Source organism: Lipotes vexillifer, unplaced genomic scaffold (assembly GCF_000442215.2).
Source record: "Lipotes vexillifer unplaced genomic scaffold, Lipotes_vexillifer_v1.1 scaffold529, whole genome shotgun sequence".
In the NCBI taxonomy this organism is placed as follows: Eukaryota; Metazoa; Chordata; class Mammalia; order Artiodactyla; family Lipotidae; genus Lipotes; species Lipotes vexillifer.
In genome coordinates this window covers 671,652-687,040 of record NW_006777199.1, presented here as the reverse complement: position 1 = coordinate 687,040, position 15,389 = coordinate 671,652, and positions in this window count along the sequence as shown.

Sequence of the window (15,389 nt, the reverse complement as noted above, 5' to 3'; positions counted from 1 at the left end):
TATTATCAGAGTTACTCTGAGTTAAAGTTACTCTGTTGTGTTAGTTGTATGTATTCATGCATGTGTCAGTCAGATGAAGGTATGTAAAGCTGTCTTTGTTGAATTCAGTTTGATAATATTTTGCTGAGAATTTTTGTATTTATGCTCATGAGAAATATTGGTCTCTAGGTTTCCTTTCTTGCAATGTCTGTCTGGTTTTGGTATTAGGGTAATGCTGACCTCAGAATGTATTATATTTGGAAGTATCCTCTCTGCTTCTATTTTCTGGAAGACATTATTGTAGCAGAGAGGCTATGTCCAAATACCTAAAATGGGAGCTTAGATTGTTGATTTTAGATATTTCTTTTCTAATAGCACTATTAATTTCTCATGATGTATGTGAAAATTATCATAAGACGGCACATTTCTGAAGCTAGCAAGTGTGTCTTGCTCTTCTTTGTATTTGCCCAGGTCACAGGGAAGCATCCACAAATCAACATTTTCCAAACCTCAGTCATTCCCATTTTGTCTTTATGTTTTGCTGTAGTCTTGTGCCATTTATGATCATAATTAATATTTTTAGAGAGCAGCACTTTTTAAATTAAATTAACATCCTTAGAATGGAATCTTTTAATTACAGCTATAAGTTAAAAACAAAAATATTTCCCATAAATAGAGGTTGTCTTGAAAAGTAAATATTAAACTATTAAAATGAAAATATTGTTTGGATACTGTCTAAAGTCATCTCAAGTACCAGCAGTGATCTTTGTAGCATGCTTTTGGAAACACTAAAACAAGTATTAGTGAAAGAGGATGCAAATATATGTCAAAATTCTTTCCAATGTTTGGAAATTTTTTTACTTTATTTTCTTGGGGTAACGTATAGCAGCATTAACAGAATGTTTGATTTAATGTGAAGGAAAAAAGTATTCAATTTGTAGTCAGAAGACTTGGATTTAAGTGCTCTGTTTTTCTACTTGCTGCATGATACAGAAAGTCACACAGATCCTCACTGGTAGCATCAATGTTACCCACTTGATTGTGTTGTTAGATATAAATGAGATAAACGATGACTATGCTTTAAATTTTTCTTGTTTCATGGAAATATGATTCTGAACAGATATGCCTGTATCTAACCCTATATAGTGTAGAATTCATGGTGTACCAGAGATTAATTATTTGCAAGATTTGTACAACTTTTTCTTTTGAAATGAATACTCATCCAGAGGCATAGATAGTTACGAACTGCCAAAGAAGATTTATATTAAAGAAAAATTTTAAATCAAAATTAGTGGAGAAGAGAATTTGGAAAAATTTTTTAGCTTGGAAAAATATTTCTTTCTGAGATTTCCTTAAAGGTGAAAAGCCTATTCTTTTTTCCTGGGTGTCCACAGTTAGAGTATGGTAGTAAATTGTACCTGCTATTTTGGTAAGTCAAGCTAATGGGCCTTACCTTTTCTTTTTTCTATTTCTTAAGCTTCTTTTACTCATTCTTTTTTTATTGTCAGAATCTTCTAAGCAGTTATTTCAGAATTGCATACAAAGAAGATGATGAGCAATTGTTTGGTACCATATAAGCAAAAATCCCTAAATGATTGTTTCACCCATTAAATGAATGATTAGTTTCTGAGCCACTATACTAAGTAGTTGGAATAAGAGCCAACAAATAGTTGGTCAGAAACTATTAACAAATAGTTTCTGAACCAAACAAAAGTACATCTTAAGATACAATTTCTCTTAAGATAAAGTTCCTCTTAAGATTAAGTTCCCAGAAACATTTTTAATTAAGGATCAAGTTTTTTAAAAAGGTGCATTTGGGAAGTGATTTAGTACAGAAGCATTAGAAAATTTTGTGAACATTGAAGCAATGGGAATGATCTTTGGATTCAATGGCAGTCATAGTTTTTTGAGGACACAGTAATGTCTGTATTCTGAAGTATAATGAATAAATAAATAAATTTAATTTTTTTACATAGCCTTATTTAATAGTGCATACTCTTGACATGAATAGCAGACATAATCCTGTCTACATAGATAATCAAAGGTCTGAAAACTACACTTTCAGTGAATATGTACCCTTTGAGCAAGACTAATAATGAAGAATGGGAGCCAGGCCCTGTGATATTTATGCAACTGCTAAACTCTCACTGAAGTCAATGGAGCTTGCTTACGTAAGGGCTGCAAGCCTTAGCCTCCAGAGATTAAAGGGGAAAAAAATCTTAAACTCTTTCAACCTTAATATTGCCTGTAAGGAATCCAGCCATGATCTAAGCCATAGAGCTTTTTGAACCTAGCAAGTAGAAGGGTAAACAATAAACACCAGTTATTTTAAGCACGATCTCATCAGAGTTCAATGAGAAGCAATATTATATTTGATCTCTAAGGTATTAATACTTGTATATCACGATTAGACATTTTTATGTAACCCATTATCCAAACAATGGCTTAAGTCTGTGGTATTTAATAAATCAAGGTTCCATGGTCATGGGGCTGAGTGGGAGTGGGGATGAAGCGTCTTCTCTCCATTTTTTTTTCCTCAGGTGCAATTCTGTGTTAATATAAGAGAAGTGTGGCCTTCCTTCTCATAGTACTAAAAGTGAGATAATCCCTGTGTAAGAAATCAGTAAGTACGGTCTGCTTAATCTAGTCCCAGTGTGAAACTGTTGACATTTGTTCTTTTTTCTATCATTATGTGACTGGGCCTGTTTTGTGCTGGATTAGGCACAAATCTCTTATGCAGCACATTTGGCATGTTACTAGTAGTTTAATTTCATTAATAATGTATGAAGAAAATCTAATCCACGATGAGGAAGGAAAGAAAAGTATTTTTTTTGCTTCTCTCAAATCCTTTGGAATGAGTAATTATTCAACATTTTATGTTTGATGTTATACTGTACAGTTGAACTCCTGTAATGATATTTAAAAAAGAAACTTGGGCAAATGCTTGCCCAAAACACACGTTTTAAAATTTTAAATGTGATTTACTGATGGCCAGAACTTGTTAAACATAGTAGGAAATTAAATATTTATTCAGCTTATTTCATTTTCAGGGTCATAAATGCTCTTTCTGAGTCATCCCCAAGAATGACTCAGAATTACACCAGCAAAGCCATTATCAGGCATCAAGATAGGGGAGCACTGAATTAAGATGAGATTGTATATACAAATAAGAACACACGCAGACTTGCATAGGACTGCAGAATGATCATTTCTGATTGAAATGTTTTTAGCTAAATGAGTTTGGCTGCATCGAACAAAAATGTGCCACAAGTTAAGCCCCCTCGCTGCTGCTGCTGCTGCTGCTGCTTTTTTATGTTTTCTAAGCTGCTTTACAGATAAAAATGGAACTATATTTGGAACAATGCTTTCTGTTTTTCCATACTATTGATATTTGCAGAAAGTCACAAAATGGCCTAAGGAAGCTAAGCTCACCCCAAGCAGTCATCATTTACAAGCACTTTTGTACTCTGTACCCCTGTCACATTTGGGCGATCAGAGCAACAGCTGGGGAGACTTTTTCAACAAAGATGAGTGTCAGATAATCCTGATGAGATTCCACATCCAACATCTTTTGTAATTATGTCACATTCAGCTGTAATGGAATAATTCAAGCTGAAAGGACAAGCTTTGATCCTTTCTTAAACCTTTCCCTGTGGACTGGCTATCTAAAAGATTTAAAGATATTTCTGTTACAAGATCTAGTGTTTCCTCAGAGAAGTCATGCTCCTAAAGCATCGTGATCTACAAGAACAATATCAAGTTTGCCAAACGCATTTCTGAAAGCATCTTTTTCTGGGTGGGTGGGGTGTATTGAATGAAGATGTCAATAATGCACCGTTCTTCAGTTTTTATCGAAACTATCAAGATTCATCGCCTTATTCTGTCATCTTAATGGGCAGATAGAAAAGTGATTTAAATGCATCGTGGAAATGTCGCATTGCACATTTCAAGCATCTGTGCAAATTCATGCATGTGCTTATGAAACTGCATTTTACAAAAAAGTGGCCTAGTGAAGTACTAGGTATGTGTAGAATTAAAAAATAAAAGGTCATTAAAATACTAACAAGTTAAAGTTCCAAATTTCTTATTTATAGGAATTTTTTGTGCAAAATATTGACATTTTAATTTTATTAGATGTTTGCATTATACTAATGAAGCTGACAGAATAGGTTTTTAAATTCTAACTTAACCCAAGATTTTTGCTTAATCATAAAGGTTACTCATGTTAAAAATCACTTATTTTTGCTGATAATTATCCTATTTCTAAGTTATCATTTAATTCTCTTTTATGTTTCAGTCTTACACTGTAATTTTTTTTTTCTATCTTTCTCTGTTTCTTTTTCCTTTCTAGTCTCAACTACTTTTTTCGGAGATTAAATTGCTGACAACAGGAAAAGAATGTGACAGAGAAGAAAACATAGACTTGACTTTAATTTTGGTTTGAAGAAAATTATTACTAAAATAAAAACCAGTGTTAGAGGATAAGATTTCTTTGAGTGCCGTCTTTAAAGAATGACTCTACAGAACTCTCAAAGAATGAAGATTTCTCTGCTCTTTGACTTACTGAGCAAAGAAAAGATGATCAATGCATGGACACCCCCAAATGAAAATCAAAGTTTGATTTGGTAGAAATGCAAAGAGGCAAATCAGCAGGACTAAGTGGTACAAATATTAAAACAAATTTTGCCCAAACTAATGAAGTAAGCTTTAATTCACGTAATAGAAGTCCTCTGGAAGATCATCTTTTCCCACAGAGCACTTCCTTTCTGCCCCCATTAGGAATAGCACAGGATCCTGTTGCTAAATACAATGTGCTGTGCCCTAAATAAAACATAAAACGTGCATGTCTTTTTAAAAAATTAATTAATTGGTTAATTAATTAGTTAATTTTGGGGCTGCGTCTGGTCTTAGTTGCAGTCCGCAGGATCCTTGTTGAGGCAGGGGGGATCTTTCATTGTGGTGCATGGGCTTCTCTAGTTGTGGTGCACGGGCTTCTCTCTATTTTGTGGCGTGTGGGTTTTCTCTCTCTAGTTGTGGCACACAAGCTCCCGAGTGTGTGGGCTCAGTAGTTGTGGTGCGTGGGCTTAATTGCCCCAGGGCATGTGGGATCTTAGTTCCCCGACCAGGGATCAAACCTACGTCCCCTGCATTGGAAGGCAGATTCTTTACCACTGGACCATTGGGGAAGTCCCCAAAACATGCATGACTTTAGCTCACACATTAATAAGTGTTTTTGTTTTATGTGTATACATATATGAAGAATAATTATGGATTTTCTTTTGTTCCATTGAGGTCTTTAAATGTATGTTTGATTTAAGCTTAACTTTCCCAACTCTGAAGTCTCATTATCATCATTTTGCAGATGAGGAAACCAAGTGGTTAGTGGACTTACATGGGTAGGAGACAAAACTGGAATTGAAAATTGGAGCTTCTACCTGTAAGTTTGACTCTCTTTCTGGGGAACTATAGTTTTCTTTTTCTGATTTGGTTATTGTGGTGGGAAAATAAAGAATAAGTAATATGGCTATTCAAGACTGTACATTTTTTTCCCTTACATGTTACTTTTAATTGTAAAATTCACAATGAATTTTTTTCCTGGCATCTAAATTTCTTTTTAAGAATATGTGTCATCTCTTTTAAAAAATGCTGGCTGAAGAAAACGAAAATTGTGCACTTTGACTGTGACTCACCAAAAACATTAAAGGCAACAGACTGGATATTGTCATTCTTGCGTTTATGCCTAAAGTTTCGATTCTGACTCTATGGATACGTACTCAAAAGAATTTTGAATATTTACTTGAGTGCAACTCAATTTTCTCCCTTTTTGTCATGGTTGAATGAGTCATTTATGGTAAAACAACAAATTGTTTTTCAAACAAGTGATGAATTTAGAATACTGAAAACCTGATCACTACCAGTGTCTTTCTTGTTGGTGAATATAAGAAAGACTGGCAAATATTTTCCCAACAGATAAAAAGTTTGGTGGACTGACATCTTAAATTTCTACCTGATGTCCACTTCACTGTATATAACTTTAGGGTAGTTTTTTTTTCCCTTCATAATGGATGTTTTATCTTCCATCTCCAAATTACTGCCTACATTTTCATATTAAAATTGAAGACATAGGTTACATCCCTAGTGAATTCACCAAGTGAACCTTCTTGCAAATTTTACATGTCTAATATCCCTTAATTCTTTGGATGAAAAATCCAATAATACAAAACCCATAATATGTGCTTTCAGGTTTTTGTAAATAAATAGGAAGTACATGAGTGAAATTTAATCTTCTATTGGCATTACTCATCTCATACTTTCTTGATATTTTTCCAGTTCAGCATTGTCAAAGATGTTTTGGGGAAAAATCTCCAGTATTTTATGCTTTTAAAATAAGTTATTGGGCTTCCCTGGTGGCGCAGTGCTTGAGAGTCCGCCTGCCGATGCAGGAGACGCGGGTTCGTGCCCCGTTTCGGGAGGATCCCACATGCCGCGGAGCGGCTGGGCCCGTGAGCCATGGCCGCTGAGCCTGCGCGTCCGGAGCCTGTGCTCCGCAAATGGGAGAGGCCACAACAGTGAGAGGCCCGCATAACGCAAGAAAAAAAAAAAAATAAAATAAAATAAAATAAGTTATTGGCCAGAAAACTTGAATCTTCTGCTTACTGTAGTTGATCAGATTTTAATGCTTTGTGTGTGAAGCAGAAAACACATGCTTTCTTCATTTAGTCACCATTTAAATCCAGGTATGCCCTCCAGAGGAGACAGTTGTGGTTTTGAGGGCAGTTTCAACATAACTAATGGTACTGCATGTTTTACTTTTTAAATGTGGCTATAGATAAATCATTGTCTTATACTGGAACAACTTTTCATTTAAGAAACCATATATCTAAAATCAGCTTCATTCATAAGAAACAATGGTTTATTTCTCATTTATGGAAACTCTTTCTAGAAAAACAAGTTTCTTTCTCTGTGTATACACACACACACACACACACACACTTGACATTATTTTAAGGGGTATGTTAAAAAACACTTTTTATTATCTCCAAGCAGAATAAAAGTAGAATGAATAGTACTATAGTCCCGTACTCATCACAACTTCAGAAATTATCATGACAATCTTGTTTCATCTATATCCCCTACCCCGCTGGATTATTTTGAAGCAAATTCAGACATCATATTCCATCTTTAAATACTTTTGTATATATCTCTCAAAGTAATAATTCTTCTTAAACATGTAAAGCAATCCATTAACACACAGAATAATTAACCATAATTCTTCAAGCATCTTCACATTTAATGAGCAGTCATTATGTTCTTGGTTATTTATGTTTTTTTTTTAATTTAAATTCTCAAGAGCTGATAAAGTTTATTTCCTTTCCCATACCCACATAGTGTAAAACAGTGGTTGAGAGTATGGATTTGAAAAATTAGGGGTCAAGTCCCTGCTTTGCCATTTATTGGTTATGTGGCTTGGGGCAAATTAGTAAGCCTCAATTTCGTCATCTGTAAAAATGGGAATAATAATATGAGTATTAAATAATTTATATATGTAAAGTGCTTGGTTTAGTGCCTTGTATGTAGTAAGTTCTCAGTAAGTATGAACTATTTAAAAAAATCAGATTTGGAATTTGAACCCAAGTCTGTCTAACCACCCATAGGTAGAGGTCTCAAAAATTGTAGTCATAATTACAATTGTTGGTACTTACCAGGGTAAGTGCTTTATATGTGAACTTTCCATGAACTTTTTTCATGGTGAACTTTCCACCATGCCATGCTCAACGGGCATGGGGACAACATTGGCAGCACACCAGCCTGGACACTCTTTAAAGAGTACTTAACGTGTACTTATTAAGAGTCCACTCCTTGATGGCCCCAAACTTTCCACCGTCCTTGGCAGGCTAGTGACTGGAATTCTCCAGTTGTGGCGATCACTAGGCACAGAGCACAGCTGAGCCTAAACAGGCGGCTGCTGAAGGTGAGTGGAGCCAGCACGCGCGGCACACAGATTCTAGCCACGGCAGAACAGAGTGGGGGCAGGTGGAGTTTGATGTGGACGACAAGACCCGAGAGATGCTCCCTCCACCCCTCACGGACGGCGAGTTGCCACAGCCCACATTCTACATTCATCAGCTTCTTATGGAGAGCTGTGATCGTGCCATGACTTAGATGCCACAAGAGTGAGGCTGCTCTGTGTACTGATTTATGCTCACAATTACAGTTCTCGTGCTTTCCAGCTTCGTACTTTTTATGTCAAGAAATATTCCAGTCTAGATTTGGTCAAACCAGAGAATACAAATCAAGTTTTGGGAGTGACTGGATGCTAAAATGTTACAGATTCTTATAGAGCTGAAATGCAATTCTGTCACTAAGCTAGATTTAGAAGATTGGGCCAAAGACTATACAACTAATATTTATTAAGCACCTAAAATGGGTCAGGAACCGAGGGACAGAAAAGAGATTGTATTTCCCCCCTAGCTCTCACTTTGGTAAGGAGTAATAGCTAAAGCAGACTTCTGTCAAATCTGTGCTTTTTTTTTTTTTTTTTTGCGGTACACGGGCCTCTCACTGTTGTGGCCTCTCCCATTGTGGAGCACAGGCTCCGGACGCGCAGGCTCAGTGGCCATGGCTCACGGGCCCAGCCGCTCCGCGGCATGTGGGATCTTCCCGGACCGGGGCACGAACTCACGTTCCCTGCATCGGCAGGTGGACTCTCAACCACTGTGCCACCAGGGAAGCCCACTGAGTATACATATTTTAACAAAAGATAAGAATCTATGTAATCCAGTTAAACACACATAAGATTAAGGTACACTTATTACATCGAAAGTTGGTGTTTATAAGTTACAGATATTTAGTATTTTCCAGAGTGTTCTTTTAATTAAAAAAAAATTTAAAACCATTTCAAACATCTGTTCATTTTCCCAGTGCAAAAGAAGGTTGTTCAAGTCAACTTACCTCTTTCCTAAAGTGTATGGGGAAGAAAAAACCCCCAAACCCGCTACCATCCACAACTCCCAACACTACAAGGTATCACTTTAAATTTAATGTTACCAAGCAAATGTACTTTCTGTAGGTGGTCCATTCACTCACCCACATGCCTAGGTGACTCTTTCATGCCTTTCTTTCTTTTCAGAATTCTAACACTTCTTCCCCCATCTTCAATCTTAGCAGATGACCTTTTTCTTTTATAATGAGACATTTAGAACAATCAGAAGAGAACTTCCACAGATTCCCAACACCATGTCTGCTCATCAGCATTATATTCCCATACTCTGCCTTCCCACCTCTATGAAATATCCATGCTCTTATTGAAAGCCCATCCCTCCACTTGTGCAGGAGATGCTATCCCTTCTCACCTACTCAGTGACATTGCACCAGTAATACTTCCTCCTTGCTTCTTGCAACATCAGATTTGCACTCTACTGAATTCTTCACCCCAGCGTACAAACATACTGTTATTTCTCCCATCTAAAACAACAACAAACTTTTATTGGCTCAGTTCTCCCATCTATCACCTTTTCTTTGCCCCTTTTGCAACAAAGCTCCTTGAAGGAGTTGTCTATACGCCCTGTCTTCAATTCCATTTCTCCAATTCTCTCTTAACCCACTTTAACTAATCAGTCTTTCATTCCATTCCACCAAGGTAACAAATGACCTCCGTCTTGCTAAATCAAAAAGTCTGTTCTCAGTCTTCATCTTCCTTGACCCATCAGTAACATTTACACAGTTGATTATTCCCCTCTCTTTAATATATATCTGCCTTTGGTTTCTAGGACAGCACATTCTCTTGGTTTCGCTTCTGCCTTGCTGGTCCCTCATTCTGTCGTCTTCACTGGTTCCTCCTCTTCTTTCTTACATTTTAGAGTTGGAGAGTGCCCTAGAACTCCATCCTTAGTTTTCTTCTCTCTTTACATTCACTTCCTCGATGAACTGTGCTGTCATCCGTCTGTAAGTTAATGACTCCCACAATTATATCTTCAGCTCAATCTCTCTTCAATTAGTTACTTAGCATTTCCATTTACACATCTAACAGACATTTCAAAATCAATGTCTTCAAAACAGAACCTCTGAAACTCCTCACACTGTCAAACAAACAAACAACAAAACAAAGCTACTTTGGTTGATGACAACTCCATTTTTCACTTGCTCAGGTGTAATCCTTGACTTTTCTCTGACTCTCATATTCCACATCCAATACTTCATTAAATTATGTTAGCCCTGCCTCTAAACTACATCCAAAATCTGTTTTCTTTTTATCACTTCCACTGCTATTACCCCAATGCAGGATATTATCATCCCTTGATTGGATTAATACAATAGATTCCTGACTAATCTACCTATTTTTACAGGGTCCTACTTTTAGTGTTTCTAACAAAAACATCCTTTAAACCATATGTCAAATCATATCTCACCTCTGCTCAAAACCATGCAATAGCTTTCTGTTTCACTTAGACTAAAATCCTAAGTTCTTATGGGATTTACCCCCTGCCTCCCACTCGTACCTTCCTGACCTTATCTCTTTATTTCCAACTACTCTCTTAGCTTTGTTAAGAAAATGAAAAAATAGAGAACAATCATAAAGTAGTCAGTAAAATAAAATTGGTAAACTTCCATCTAGACTTATTAATAAAAGAAAAAAAAGAGAAGGCATAAACAATTAACCACCGAAGTGAAAAGGGGACATCACTACATGCACTGTAGACATAAGCACATACGAGGATATTGCAAACAATTTTATGGCAAAAAATTAGAAAATTTAGCAAAATTGGCTACTTCCTAAACAAATCTAATTTACTAAAATTAACTTAAGCAAAGAATAAAAAAATATGAATAGTTGTTTATCCAGAAATAAGTTCAACAGTAGCCAGATTTTTTCTTTAAAAACCTTGAGGATTGAAGGAAATAATGCATATAAAGCACTTACCCTGGTAAGTACCAACAATTGTAATTATGACTACAATTTTTGAGACCTATACCTATGGGTGGTTTTTGAGGTTGTATGAATAGATAACTTACCTGAAGAGTGAAAATGCAGGAATCAAACTTGTAGACCTTAGTGTTGGAAGTAACTTGGAGATCATAATCCATCTATTTCATTTTATAGTCAAAGAACCTGAAAGCCAGAGGAGTAATAGACTTCTTCAATCTCATATAGCAAGTTAGTGGCACTGTTGGGACTAGAACAAATTTTTCCTGACTGTTAGTCTAGAGATCTTTCTGAAGAACTTTGAATGTGAGTAAAAACAAATCGCCATATTCACATAAACTAGCAAGATTAAGCATTACCATGGAAATATAGCTGTTGTGAAATAATGGAATTCTGGATGCTCTCTTTTAATTTACAGATCTAATTATAATTTATTTTTCTACTTTTCTACCTATTTTAGTGCTAAGCTAGGTGATAATGGAGTTGACAAGTCAGTTTCCAACCATGTAGTTAAAGGTCTGTGTTGATCTGGTGGAGTGATGGTTACATAATTTGAGTTACCCAGTGCAAAATGAAAATGTTGGGCTCCTGATGGGGTCAGGGAATCAACCTCTCCTTCCCTCAGGCTCGTGTCCCAATATATGGTGGACTGATGACCCCCTATGGATCACAACCTTTGTTCTGAGATGTGCTTGGTACCTGGCTTGGCAAGACCCCATGCCAACTTACCCACTAAATATTGTGTGTTGTTGCCAGTCCAGGGTAGAGAGAGTCACTGCCTTGATCTGCTCTAGGATGTCATGGGGTGTGTGTCCAACACCAACCCTCTCTGCACCTGCACCCAGGCCCTCCTGAGACTAAAGGGCATGTGACAACAGATTTTGAGCCTTCCCTCCCTCAAGGCTAGGGTGCTAGTAGTCACAGGGTAGATCAGGGGCAAGGAAGCTGGGCAGAGCCTAGGTGATCAAGAACCCATCCTGGGTTGGTGGGAAGGCAGAGAGATCATAGGAGGTGTGCACAGCTGAGTGAAGCACCAAGACCCTTGTGTGCTCCATTTCCCCATCAGATTTCACTTACGAAAGGCAAATTCAAATGATCTCAATTGGTGGATGATCTCAACCAAGTCTTTTAACTTCTCCAAGTCCTATTTTCCTGGATTGTCATTTCAAGACTACAAGAGGCTACAGAGTATTAAATTCCAAGTGTAAGGCTTTTCTGAGCACAGAGCCCTGTGTGACTGTACTGGTTGTGTGCCCATGAAGCCAGCCCTGATTTGGTGCCATAATGCCTGATTAATCAAAAATAATGTTCCCTTTAATTGTTGTCTTGGACCTCTTTTACTAGTAATCTGACTCCCCCTTCTTCTGGCTGCCCAGTTGGTGCCTCTTTTAGGTTGTCGAGTTTTATCCAGACTCTCAAAGTTTTGTGAGGGACTTGAAGAAGATTTGGACTCTGATCTTTGAGAACCTGCTTAGTTATGAGTTAATTAATGCTTTTGGTTTCTTTTGCATGTAAAGCTTAAAAGTGTGGATTTTGAGGACAGCCAGGCCTGAGTTTGAGTCCCATATCTGCTCTCACTTGACAGGTGAACTTGGATAAGTTATTTAACTTCTCCAAATTTTCCTTAGATCATTCATTTGGAAGGCTGTGTGGTTAAGAGTGTGGAATTTGGAGCCAGACTGTATGGCTATAGGCAAGTCTTTAACTTCTCTGAGCCATAAAAATAGGAATAATAATATTATCTACCCCATGGGATTGTACTAAGGATTCACTGAGTTAGTTTACGGAAAGAGCTTAGAACAGTGCCTGGCACATACTAAGGGTTGAGTAGCTAGCTAGTAACTAACTATTAGCATTAATTCGTTCATTGAAAGAGTGTTTATATATCAATTACACTGTTCCAGGCATAATGTTTCCTATGTCATGAGGAATATTATAGATAAATACCCATAAATGAAATAACATTTGTTAAGTCTTAGCACCATAACTGTCACACTGCATGACCATAATAAATGTTAGGTACCATAATAATCATAAATACCGATAATTTATTAGGAGCTTAGTCAGAAAAAAGATGTCATAGTCAGAGCTGTCTGATGGTAATCAGGTGATCGCTGGTGGGGAACAGAAAGCCGCACAGTGGATAAGATATTCAGAGAGCATCTTAGTCCTATCCCTCTGAGGCTTCCATTCTTCCACTCTGAGTGGGCAGCATGGAACCTGGATGGCAGCTTGGTTTCCCTGCACCTTCTGGATCTAGACAGAGTTGAATTGTGCCCCCAGTCTCACAGATGACTTGTGTAGCCATCAGTCTTTCTATGATTTCTGAAAAATTCCCACCCAAGGATTTACACTTTCATAATACTGTTTTCTTGTGAGCTATCATCACCCAGCAGGGTGCCTAGTAAGAAAAGAAAACTGCAGACTTCTCAAGTTCCCCAAAAGATTATCCTCACATTAGTGAAAGATGTAAAATTTACTGAATATTTTGTAGGAAGGCAGAAGAAGGTTTTATTCCATGACATGTTGCAGAGCAAACCATAATAAAGCTCCATGTTAGTAATTCTTGTTCTCCCAAGTTTCTCAGGGCTCTGCTGCCATCCAGGGTTTTCTCTCTCCCTCTTTAGTGAGCACCTCCATCCAGGTTCCATCTCCACTTCAGGGTCCCCTAACAGTTTGGAAAATGGTTGCATGTTTTCTGGCTTATTCTCTCAAACTCATACATTCATCCAAGTGCTCAAACTCATGCATTCATCCACATTCATCCAAGTGCTCAATTGAGCAATGGCCTTCTAGTAACATAATTCATCCTTTCTAGAGGGGATTCATTGTTATAGATAGTGAATTATTTCCTTATTATATTTGATATGTATGTCTGGCAACATCTATTCTTTCTTTTATTTGTTTATTAAACAAGTATTTATGAATGCAGCCTATAGTCTAAGCACAGTTGTGTTTGGCTTTTAGGAATACAATGGGAGTCCCTGACCTCATGGGTAAAAGGTGATTGGATTAAAATCGATACATATATACGGTAATGCATACCTATTTCCCACATCTGTGTAGTGTTGAAAAGATTTCAGAGTATAGTACTCAAAATATAGTTCTTATAAGACACACTGTAAAAGAGCCTTGTCAGAGCTGGATTAGATTTTCATCAACACTGTCCTCACACTCCAGTCCTTCCACTGAACTCAAAGATCAGAGTGAGAAGCTGCAGGATATGGTGATGGATAGAAGTGGCTGGAAGGTGGGTCTCTGAATAACATCCAGGACCCAACAACTTTTCGGGGTCACTTTTCTCATGAAAATAACCACAACATAAAAAGTTAATCGAAATGGTGAATGGATGAAGAGGGTGAGTCATGGTTACCAAGAATAAAAGTGCTGAGTTGTTGATGAGGTACAGAAATAATTAGTAACACATTTTAAATTGCTGACACTTCCTAACCACTTTCAGCTGGTTCTTTGGTGTGTCCTATAGGGAACTTGGTAATTGGAACTCATTTCATGTTAAGTAGGAGCCAAAGTGTTCTTTTGCCTGGTCTAATCCTTTCTCCTTTTCTTGAAACTTCTTTGATGGATAAAAAGAGGAAGGGGAGGGAGAGAAATGTGCAAGGGAAGACCTGTCTCCAGTACAGAAAAGAGAGAAGAAAAAAGTGTAATTTTCAATGATATATATTCATATGTAGTGCAGACCAAACTTCTTGCTTAAAAATGATAAATTTGGTCATGCTTCTTAGGCTCACAGCTTGCTTCCATCTGTGGGCAAAAACAAAACAAAACAAAACAAAAAATCAAGACAGACAAATCCAAAGATGGTGACAATCTAGAGGATGTATTTGATCTTAAAGTGAAAATCTACACAATACTAAGGAACAATGTCACAAAATATGCTAGAATAAAAGTAGTTCATCTCTAACCAACAAGCTACTTTATACATATATCCTCTTGATTATGTTCCAGATCCTAGGTCTTAAATATGATTCAGCATATATATGAACAATGAGAGTTGAAATGAAATATCTGCAACCAATAATTTGTCATACCCGTTTAACTGGTCTAAAAGAGTGTGGACCCAGAAATATCATTTCTATTAATCTGTGACACTGTCTTAATGAACTGAGAGGAGGTAGTTAGATTCAGTAACTTCAGCCTTCAAATAAAATTTTTCTAAGTTTCCTTTTTCTTAGTCCATTGCAAGATAAAATATTGATTTCTCTTCAGTGGACGTAGTGGTTGGATACCCTACGACTCAAGAGACAAAAAGAAAAAAAGGCCACTTGGAAAAATTTTTTTTCTTAGTTTCACTTAAACTTATTCTCTTCTGGCTGTTGTCTATAGTCCTTTGAATTCTGAAGTCACATTGGTTATTTACACTCCATAAATCAAAGCCATGGTTTTCAGTTATTTGACATTTTCTGCAGAAGTTTGGAGGACATGGGTTTTTGCATGCAAAATCAGAGGTTTAGCTGATATTCATTTT